This window comes from Curcuma longa, chromosome 6, assembly GCF_044706935.1.
Source record: "Curcuma longa cultivar G26 ecotype Majalengka, Jawa Barat chromosome 6, ITB_CL_G26_1.1, whole genome shotgun sequence".
Classification (NCBI taxonomy): domain Eukaryota; kingdom Viridiplantae; phylum Streptophyta; class Magnoliopsida; order Zingiberales; family Zingiberaceae; genus Curcuma; species Curcuma longa.
In genome coordinates, this window is record NC_133866.1 from 1102161 (window position 1) to 1113532 (window position 11372).

An 11372-nucleotide genomic window follows, 5' to 3' on the forward strand; every position below is an offset into this window, starting at 1 on the left:
TACGATCAGTCCTACTCTCTCGATCATCCGATCATAGGAGGCGATGAAGATGACGACAAGATCAAAATATTTGATGATCTAGTTTATGACAATGCTGACGAAGAGGAGATAGACCTGGACGAAGCGTTGATCGAAGAACAGAAGCCCACTTTGTCCGACGGCAATCAACAGCATGATTCATCTATCGACGAAGTCCAAATCTCCATCGTCTCACCTTGCATTGATTCGACGTCCTAATTTATTCAGCATAATAAAGACGAGACCAAATCAATTGGCAAGTCAATATACGACGAGGTACTTTATGATGATGGTTATGACGATGATAAAGATATTAATAACTTGGAGGAGGATGAAGTTCATCAAACCTCTCATCCTAACACAGATTATGATGGGCATGCGATGGATGATAACGAATTTGATGAAAAGATTGTTGAAAATGGGCATATCTCTCAAGATGGATGGTTTGAGCAACCTATGGAAAGTGCATCAACCGCACCTAGAATATTTGGCATCAGTGCTTTTTATGAAAACACTTCAGATTTGTCATCATCTGCATTGATTTATAAAACTAACTACCATACATGATTCTCCCTTAGAAGACATTCATCTGGAGGGAAAATATAATATTGAGACATTGCCAGATAAATACAAATCCACATTTGCCTCTAGCATGCATGTTATGGTGGGCCCTTCAGCAGATGCTCTACATTTAAATAAGGGTGCAATGGGAAATACAAATTCCAATCTATCACAAAGGCATGAGCTAGATCATTGTGAAGATGATAAGATTGAAATTTCATCAAATGCTGCAAACTTAGGACAACTAAGTTTGCAAGAGGAAACAAGTCCTATTGAGCCCAATCCTGCATTGATAATTCCTGAGCATTTAAGGATTACATATTCAGAATACACAAGTTTGAGCTTTGGTAGTTTTGTTTCTGATGAATTTTGTGGATCTTTAAAGTTAAATCCACTAAAGGGCAACTCCGAAATGCTTCCTGTTTTGAATGATGCTCCAAGACTTGATGGTTGCTATGTGAGAAATCATGATCACCATGACGTGCAACTCAAGACCACTCAAATTGAGAACTTAGCTTTCAAATCTGCATTTTTGAGGCCAAAGTGTGCCCTTTGGGTTTGTCCAAGAACCGCTCAAGGTTTTGAATGTCGCCAAGATTGGAACACTTCTAGTTCTCCAGGTTCCTCATCAATGGATTTTATTTTACTTGCTACTTGTGAAGCCCACGAGACTCTTCCACAAAGTGTTGAATTTCCTGCTGATGTGTTCACATCCTATCTCACTGCCCCTGTTAAAATGTTGATTGTTGATCCAAATGCTGACTTCCAGCCAAGCCCATTCTTCACTAAGCAACTCACAGCTTTTGATGTGTGGCTAGACCATGATTTCGAACACAAGAAGAAGGTGGAAGCTAAGAATATATACTCTAGAGAACTACGCCTATAGCATGAGAAATACCATAACGGAGGATAAAATTGCATCACAGCTTGCTACTGCCGACAAGAAGAAGATTGAGGATGCCATTGAGCAGGCAATTCCATGGCTTGATGGCAATTAGGTAAAGGCAGATGAATTCAAGGACAAGAATAGCATTCATGAAGTCATTCTCATCGACGGATCAACAATGATTCTCAAAGTCCAACAATTAGTAGATTTTGCTGTGTTGATATCAGATGATCTTCCTCTTGGACAACCACCTGATACTACTTTAAACTCGAGGACGAGTTTTTTTCAACCTGGGGCGACTGATGCAGGAGAATTTGAAGATTTTTATTATTAATTTACTAATTTTTATTTTTTTTAGCAATTTTCAAAGTTTTTAGTATTTATGGTAGTTTTGAAAAGTTCTATTTTTTATTTTAGAATTTTTAAAATCTGTTTAGGATTTTTAGGAATCAAGTCTGTTAATAATTTTCCTTTTTTATTAGAAATCTTTCTTTTTGAGTTTATTAAGAAATTTTCCTTTTTATTAGGAATCTTTCTTTTCAAGTTTGTTAAGAAATTTTCTTTTTTATTAGGAATCTTTCTTAGGGTCTGAATCTATATAAACATCTTATGAGTTGATGTTTGGGGAGAAGAAGTTTTGGTTTAATAATATTTTCGGCAATGCCGTTTATTTTCCTATCTCTTGTTATTCTTCCGAATTAACAGGTTTTAGAAGATTATTTTCGGCGTTCACAGTCAAACCCATGGAGTCAATATTGCCTCCGGGATAATCGCTATCCCACCCGGCGTCACCAATTACGTTGTCCGTGTAATTATTGCAAATGTAAAAATATAATTTTTCGCAATGAGGATACCATGAAAGTACATCTAGGTACAAATGAATTTGTTCCAAATTATTATAACTGGTATAATCATGGAGAATCTTATTTGTTTGAGTCAATTGGACCTTCTGGTGCTTCATCATCTGACTCTATTACTCAGGAGGAATCATCATCTAATAATAATGCAATGAAATCAATGGTTTATGACTCAATAAATATAGTTGATCATTCAAATATAGATGAAATACCAACACTTGAAGTTTAGAAATTATATGACATGTTAAAGGCTAGTGAAAAGAAGTGTGGGAAGACATTCCTTTTAGTCATTCTCAACTATCAGCTACTGCAATGCTATTGAACATCAAAGTAGAACACCATTTCTCGGAACGATTTTATGATGACATTTATCAATTGATGTCAGAGTTGCTCCCTATTGATAACATAATGACTGCTAGCTTTTACAATACAAATAAATTAATTAAGGGATTAGGTTTGCCTATAGAAAAAATTAATTATTGTATAAATAACTGTATGATCTTTTGGAATAACGACAGTAAACTTATTAAATCCAGAATGTATAATCACCCTCATTATAAATAGCGTAGTCAAATATAAGGAAAGAAGAAGAAGAATTTATCATGGAAAGTTATATATTACTTCCCATTAACTACTAGACTTCAACGCTTGTATGTATCTACCGCAACAGCAAGCCACATGAGGTGGCATCATGAGCATGTACACGAAATAAATATAATGTGTCATCCTTCTAACTCCCCTACATGGAAACATCTTGATACAACATTTCCTTTTTTGCAATGGAACCACGTAATATAAGATTAAGACTTTCATCAGATGGATTTCAATCATTTGGTCAATTTGGACAGCAATATTCATCACGGTCAGTCGTGTTAACACCATATAACTTGCTATCACGGATGTGCATGAAAGACAAATATATGTTTCTAACCATACTTAGAGTAGTCTCAGGCCGGTGAGCAACAATCGATGTAAGATTGGGTCAAGATCTTAGTAGAGCGGCAAATACAAGAATTCATATATCGATAGAGTCCAAATTTTCAAACGCCATTTGGTTTAGACTCACAGGAGACTTAGAAGACTGAGCACTTCTAATCAGTTGCTCATATTTGCAATAGTTCTTCTAAGGTGCATTAATCTTCAACTTTATTTTTTTATTTATCACTCATAAACCATGCAAAATGATTCCCTTAATTTAGATATTCTATACAACACACTGATTGTATTACTTATATCTTTTTAGGAACTATGTAGATAAAAAGTCACCATTTGAAGAATTGGATTTGATATTATATTCTACCATTTTGATATGCATTCTTTTAAAACATGTGAAACTTCTATTTATTAGTTTGTGCATTTTCTAATTAGTTTTAATTTTAAAAATGATAAATCTCAGTTAGTCTCATTAACTATCTCTAGGGGTGACCGGTCCGGCTTGAAAGTTTCCCACCAGCCACCAGGATAAATCGGGAAGTGCACGCATCGGCTAGCCCAGACGCCCAACATCCTTTGATTGCGCTTCTCATTTAGAGGAAAATTCCTACAAATACATCATAGCTGGTGATCGAACCGTAGGTGTCTAGGTGACAACCTGAATGTCTTACCGCGACACCATTGCCCCGGGAACTAATTAGTTTTAATTTTAGATTCATATATGAGCATATTAATATTTCAAAATAGAAAATAAAGTGTAGTTTGAATCATTTGTTTTAGTTTAATAACCTATGGTATTATACTTGTTGTAGGATGGTATGAGTGTGATGATGTTTTTGAGATTTTGGGATGTGATGTAATGAATTTGAATTACATGCTTGATTTTGTGATGGAAGTTGTAGTTGTACGATGTACTATTTTTTCAGACGTTAGATTTTGTTTTTGAACCATGCTACATGTTTTAAATATTAATGTTTTATATATTGATAAATCGTGAATGTTGAATATGTATTGTGGATATTGAATATTTGTAATGTATCATGAAATTGAATGAAATATGTAAATAGCTCGCAAATCAAGAGGTCCTGTCAAAATTTAATTAAAATTAATGATGGAATATTAATTCCGTCATTAATTTATCGCTAAAATTAACGACGAAAAAATTTATTAGTCATTACATGTGAAAAACAATCAAAATTTTGGTGACCTAAATTATCAATCACTAATTAAAATTAGCGACCAATAAACAACTGAAGTTTCAATTATTAATTATCATTTTTTATAGTGGACTGTGTTTTAATGGACAATCGAGTCCATCAATCGAATGTTAAAATATAATCATCGTAGTTCGAGGTCATGAACGCATTGATCACCTCTAATTCAATTAAATCGATATCTTAAATCCTAAATCTGATGCGGAATCAAATTACCTGAATTAATCAATATTTTTTATAAAACAGAAATTTTCAAATTAACTAAATCAAACTTTTGATTTAGGATCGATTAATTAAGTTTGATCAATATTTTGCTGAGTCATAGTATCCTATATAAATTTATAGTTATCCTCTTTAAAAAAAAAGAGAGAAACTAATAAAAATAAATAAATAAGTTATTTTTTAAATAAATTCTCTAAACAACGTGTGTGTGTATATATATATATATATATATACTTTTTCACGTGGAAATTCCAACTTTCGCATCTTCGCCTCTTTCTTCGCGTGCGTGGACAAATCCGCGATAATCCGCGATTTTCAACTCCGCGCGCTGCTGAAGCCGAACCTAGGGTTTCTCTCCCACGATCGCCGAAGCTCTCCTTCGCCTAGGGCACCCTCTCCACCATCGCCGAAGCTCCCTTAGCCTTCTCTAGGGTTTCCTAGATCTCCCCTCTACGCCGCGGGGCTGTTCCAGATATCCACTCCCCTCTTCTTCCTCGACAAAGGTTTTCACCGGCCCTCTTCTTCCTCGCCAAAGGGTTTCGCCGGCGGGCTGCTCCCGCTTTCCTCGCGCTGCTCGCCGAAGCTGCTCCCGACCCTCTTCTTCCTCGACAAAGTCGAAGCTTCCGACTTCTTCATCCTCGACGAAGCTCGGCGTCGTTCGAAGAGACCAGCGCTGCTCCCGACCCTGCTGACCAGTATAGATTTATCATCCCTCTGCCTTTTTCAGTATGAAATTTGATCATTAACCTGCTATTTTGGCTTGTTCTGAGTGTTCCAATCATCCATCTTAACCTTTTCTTGCGATTGTTAATAACTGGAAACTGTTTGTGTGAAGAGAACCAGGAAATTAATCTTTATGCAGTCACTTTTCAACTGCTTTTCTTTTTCACAGTAAATTTGGAATTTGATACATATAGAAAGCAAAGTTGAAGCTCTGTCCAATGGCTTTGCAAGGAAGACATTCGTTCTAACAAGTTATTTGTATAATACCATCAAAGACATCAAATAAAAGTTTTCTTCTGCTACAATACTGTTAACTTAAAGGTCATATTCTGCCTTAGAACTTGAACTCCTGTAAGTGTTAAGGCAATAGTCTTTCAGATATTCCAGGAGGTAAAAAAATTCCTTTAATATTAGCCAAGCACAGTTTGTTGCCATGGTCACCACATCATTTATGATATCAACAGCATCAAGCAAAAGTGAGTTAAAGGAAATGAATCAGGGAATAAATTAAAGCTGAGGTTTGAAATGGAACACAACATAGTCTTGAAACGTGTAATAAACAATTTTTTAGGCGAGAGAATATACCTTCCTGCTGCTATCTGATAAGCCCACAACTTGTGTCACGAATGAGCATCAAATTAGAATTTATAATCGAAAACCCTTAACTCACAAAACAAACGTAATATAGGGGCCACGAGTCGTATTTTCCAAAGACTTTTTGTCTAAATCAAGCAAGATTGTCGTTCTTTTTGGGTTTTTTATATAAAATGGGGGGTTTTGGTTTTTCAAATGAAATGTAATAAGACTTCAATGTATTAATGAAAAATGCATGAACCAAGCAATAAAAATAGTTACCAATCTAACCTAAATATGCAAAACAATTCGAAGTTAAGCAATGAAACCTAAACTGAAATGCAAGAATACCGTAGAATGCAAACAACTAGCTTCAACATCTCCTGATACGGAACAGTGCTGCAAATTGAGTTTAAGTTTCAGAAATGAGAATTCAATGAAATTCAGTTGACAACTTGTTGAGTAAATGAAGCTAAAGAAACTCTAAAGAAATTAGAATTCAACTAAAAGCTAAAGCATAACCAGTAACATGAATTCATGGTTTTTTATCAGATCACAAATCGGAACAGCATTTCAGAAACAATACAGAAACAAAAAAATTCAGAAACCGATCTCAGATCTTCCCTTCAATGATCAATCTCCTCCTTGCCGTCACACAAGTTTGATCAAAGATCAAAACTACCCGAAAAACTCCTATCAAACCCAGCTTGATTTGATCTGACTGAATTCGATTCAACACAGCTTCGGAAACCCTCCTTGCTTGCGCCAAACAGAGCTCTGTCCAATCTGAAAGTCCAGCCAAAGATTCTTCAAGACGCTTGCGATGCAGTGCTCGAAAACCATCAAGAACATTCAAAGAACCCCTCGGATTGCCCTTGATAGCTCCGATCGATTTAGATCTGAAAAATTCAGCTGGTCATTGCGGCGACAACGACGATCTGAAGAAACCCTCAACAGATGCGATCGCCTCCAATTAATCCCCAAATCTGGATGTGTAGTAGTCTCTGGTAGCTGGAGAATGATTTGGAAGAGAAAAATCTAGAGATCCTGCGCTAAACCTACGAAACAGAAAACTGAAAAACGCGAGAACGAAGGTGCTACAGTAACAATGACGCGGTTACTGTTCATTCCTCTTTATAACGGGGATTTGAATTCTACTGTTCACAGCCGGCTTGATTTAAGTTGGTTCGACCTGATTCAACTCGAGTTCAGCCCAGTTTAGCCAATTAAGCTCCAATTAGCCCAATTTCAGCTCCAATAAAACCCCAATCTCGATCACAAAGTTTTAGGTCTATCAAATTGATCAATTTTGACTTGACTCGGTCCAAATTAACTCGATCATGGCTCCACTTGAGTCCTACAAAGAATTAAGCTCAATTAATATCAAATTAACCATCAAAATTATAGAAATTATATCAATCATCTAAAAATAGACCATGTCACAAATGCAATTCAATTATGTTGATTAAACATTTAATTGTTTACAATGAAACCCAAAATGAATTCAATAAAATGCTATGCAACTTCTTGGCTGGAGCTTTATACAATTCCACATTCATTATTTATAATTTGTTTGGAATATCTTGTGCTTGATTTTTATGTTGATTTACTCTTTGAATGAGAAAATTTAGATAGATCATGTGGATGGCTTTCTTAGCAATTCACAAGATTAAACAGCTATCGGTCTACTTGTTAGGTTGGAGTTGTAAATCAGAAATTTATATCGTAGCAAGAATGGTAAGTCATTTCATTTTAATTTTGACTTAATATCTTGGTTATATAATAATTTGAATGTTTTTTGTAGGGAAAGACATTGTTGTTTTTGTTGGACATCAACCAGGTATATATGACACTTGGATAGAAGCTTCTAGTCAAGTTAATGGCTTTAAGGGCGCTATACATCAAAAATTCAAGAGCAGAGAGGAGGCAGAAAAAGCTTTTCAACGTCACATGAATAAAAATTGTACCCCCCACTAAGACTCAGCTTCAGCTTCAGCTTCAGCTTCAGCTTCAGCTTCAGCTTCAGCTTAGAAAGAAAACTATTGCGGTCACAACAAATATCTAAGTTGAAAGAAGCTATGGCAGAAATACAACCGCATGATAATAAGGTTGAGTGGTACTACTCTTGTACTCAGAAGTTAATTAATTGAGTTTTCAATAATTTAATTAATTGACGGACATACGATATCTTAAACACAGGGAGATTAATGCACTCATGGTAAGAAGGAGCCCATATTATAATATGAGATTGGTGCGGTAGTTCAATAATAACCCTTTAGTGGTATGTGTTATTATTGATGGACTTGAGTTGGGTGTTCAGGGAGAACACAGGAAGCCCAAGCCCATCAGGAGGTCATAACCAATTCATCCTCTAGGTCTCTACTGTAGCCTCTGGATAAAGCCTCGAATCCACCTAAGAGAATTCTGTAAAAGTTTTTGGTAGGAAATTCTGTTAAGAATTTTTTTGTGAAAAATTTTGTTAATAATTTTCCTTGTGAAATAATTTTGTTAAGAATTTTTCTTTGTGAAAAATTCTGTTAAGAATTTTTTTCTGGAGAAAAATTCTATTAAGAATTTCTATTAAGAAATTCTGTTAAGAATTTCCGTTATAAAATTCTGTTAAGGATTCTATTTCTTCCCTAGATAAAATTAGTTATGATTTTTTCATAAAAATTTTGTTAAGAAATTTTGTCAAAAAATAAAATTTCTAAATTAAGAAATTTTGTTAAGAAATTAATAAAATTTTATTAAGAGATTTTATTAAGATAAAGATAAAATTTAAACAAGGAAATTTATTAAGAAACTAACAAATTCTTCTTAAAATTTTATTAGATATTTTCTAACTAAATCTGGATAAGAAAATTTGTTAGAATCATTCTAAAATTTCTAAGATGGCATAACTATAAAAGGGGGCGTTTATAAGAGGGAAAGACATTCAAATCGAATCGGCTAAACCTCCTAAGGCCGACTTTCCTCTTTCCCTTTCCCCTTAGTGCCGATGCCCCTCTCCTAATTCTTCCCCTCCTCTTGTGTGCTTCGGTTTTCTTCTCTTCTACCCTTTGCTAGGGCCAGCGCTTAAAGGCTTGTCCTAGCTAAGGTCTGCGGTCAAGAAGAGAGAAGGAAGAAAAAAAAGAAGGAGGGAAAAGGAAGAAGAAGGAGTATCTCTTGCTTGCCATCGGAAGGAAGAAAGCTTGGTGGTCTATCTTGGAGGATCGTTGCCCACATAACGTCCAAGAAAAGGAAAGGAATACAGCAGAAGATCAAGAGGTCTTCAGGTACAAAGCATCCACACACATCAAAGGTATGAATTAATTAATTTCGCTTCGTAGTCATCTCTTTAGAATCCTTTGTATGGATCCTGAATACCAAACACAAGAGCCCAATAATCTTAATGCATCAATCAAGCACCTAGTTGATCGAATATGAGGGCTACTTGATAAGATTGCATCTCCAAAAAAATTTTTGTCTGGCATGAATTCAACGGAATGAAATTTCAGGTTCCCATCAGATATGCTATGCCATGCTACTTTATATGCAATTATGATAATGCATAGCTTAAAATTCCTCAATTTAAATAACTAAGTGGGAGAGGGATTATTTAAATAAATCCCATGGTCTCCATTACTAGTTTGTAAGTGATGCATTCAAACTTGCACGTTGGCTCTGAGTGCCTTCCTCCATATCGGATGAGTTTGTTTTGCAGATTACTGGATCAAACTTTCTTTTATGAATGATTATAGGAAGTTATTTAGGAGCGTGTGATCTTCTCCATCTGAAGGGGCACAATCCTAAATAATGGACTTAGTATCAAGTAATGGTATACACTTAGAACACATCTAATAGTATCCTCCCCATCGGAGTCACTGCTATTATTTGTGTGACCGAAGATAAACCAACTATTAATTTTATTATCTTTGTGACAAATAAAATTAATGGATAAAACCTCCTCTTACAAATGCTTGAATTCGTATACGTCTATATGATCGTGGTATAAGTAATTCCTGGTGTTTGAGATGTTGGTGAATTTAAATTATATTGTTTGAGGAATCAATATTATTTTAAATTCTAAAGTTTTTGACCAAATATATGATTCTTAGATTTTCATTATGACTTTCAACCCACTTGCTATTATTCTAAAAGAAAATAAAATTACTGGTCCTAATTATATTGAATGGAAACCGAACTTGGACATTATCTTAACTGCTGAGGAGTATAAATTTGTACTTTTCAAGGTTTGTCCTAGTATGCCTAATATAGATTTTAGTGAAGAGGAGATAGAGAGACATAGGAAATAAGTTAAGGCAGATGAGATGACGCAGTGTTACATGTTTAGCATCTATGTCAAATGTGCTGCAACATTAACATCAGGCCATGCCTATTCCCTATGACATAATGCTCAAAGAACTCTTTGGATACCAGAATCGGGCTACCAGGCAGGAAGCCAAGCAGTTTGGACATTGGAAGGTGAACTGTCCTCTTAGAAAAGAGAATAATAAAGGTATATCTTATTCATTAGTAGTTGAAACATGTTTAGTAGTGTTATCTACCGCTACTTGGTGTGTATTTACAGAAGCCACTATTCATGTCTACAATTCTTTGCAGGGGTTCTAGGAAACCCGACGACTACGTGAAGGGGAGATTACCATCTACATGGGCAATGCTACGAAAGTGGCAGTTATTACAGTGGGAGATATTTATTTATCTTCTAAAGAAAAATAAAACTTTGATTATGAGGAATTGTCTTTACGTACCATATTTTAGAAAGGATTTAATTTCAGTTTCTAAATTACTCATGGATGGATATTCTATTTTTTTTATGACAAAGTTGTTATCAAGAAAAATAAGGTTAATATCTGTTTTGGTACATTGATTGACAATTTATATACTCTTAATCAAATAACTCCCATGATGCAACAAATGAAAATTAATAATACATCTTCTAATTTTTATAAGAGAAAAGAACCTTCGCAAATGAACTAAACATATCTTTGGCATCTAAGGAAAGGTTATATTAACTTAAGTAGAATTCAAAGGTTAATAGCCGATGGACCTTTAGGTTTACTAGTGGTGAAAAATTTTTCCAACTTGTGAATCTTACTTGGAAGGTAAAATGACCAAAAGTCTCTTTTTAAGGCAAAGGGGTATAGAGTCAAAGAAGTGTTGGAATTAGTTCATTCTGATTTGTGTGGTCCAATGACTATCCAGGCAAGAGATGGTTTCGAATATTTCTGTTGGTGCAAGATGCACGAAGATCTTGCCTAGAGTTTCGATGTTTGACAATACACATAAGTCTGGTCAGTTTGACCAAGGGTTGATCCAAACAGGACTTGATGTTTGGATGTGTGGAAGTGAGCGAGAAGGCCTGGTCGGTTAGACTAGGCAAGG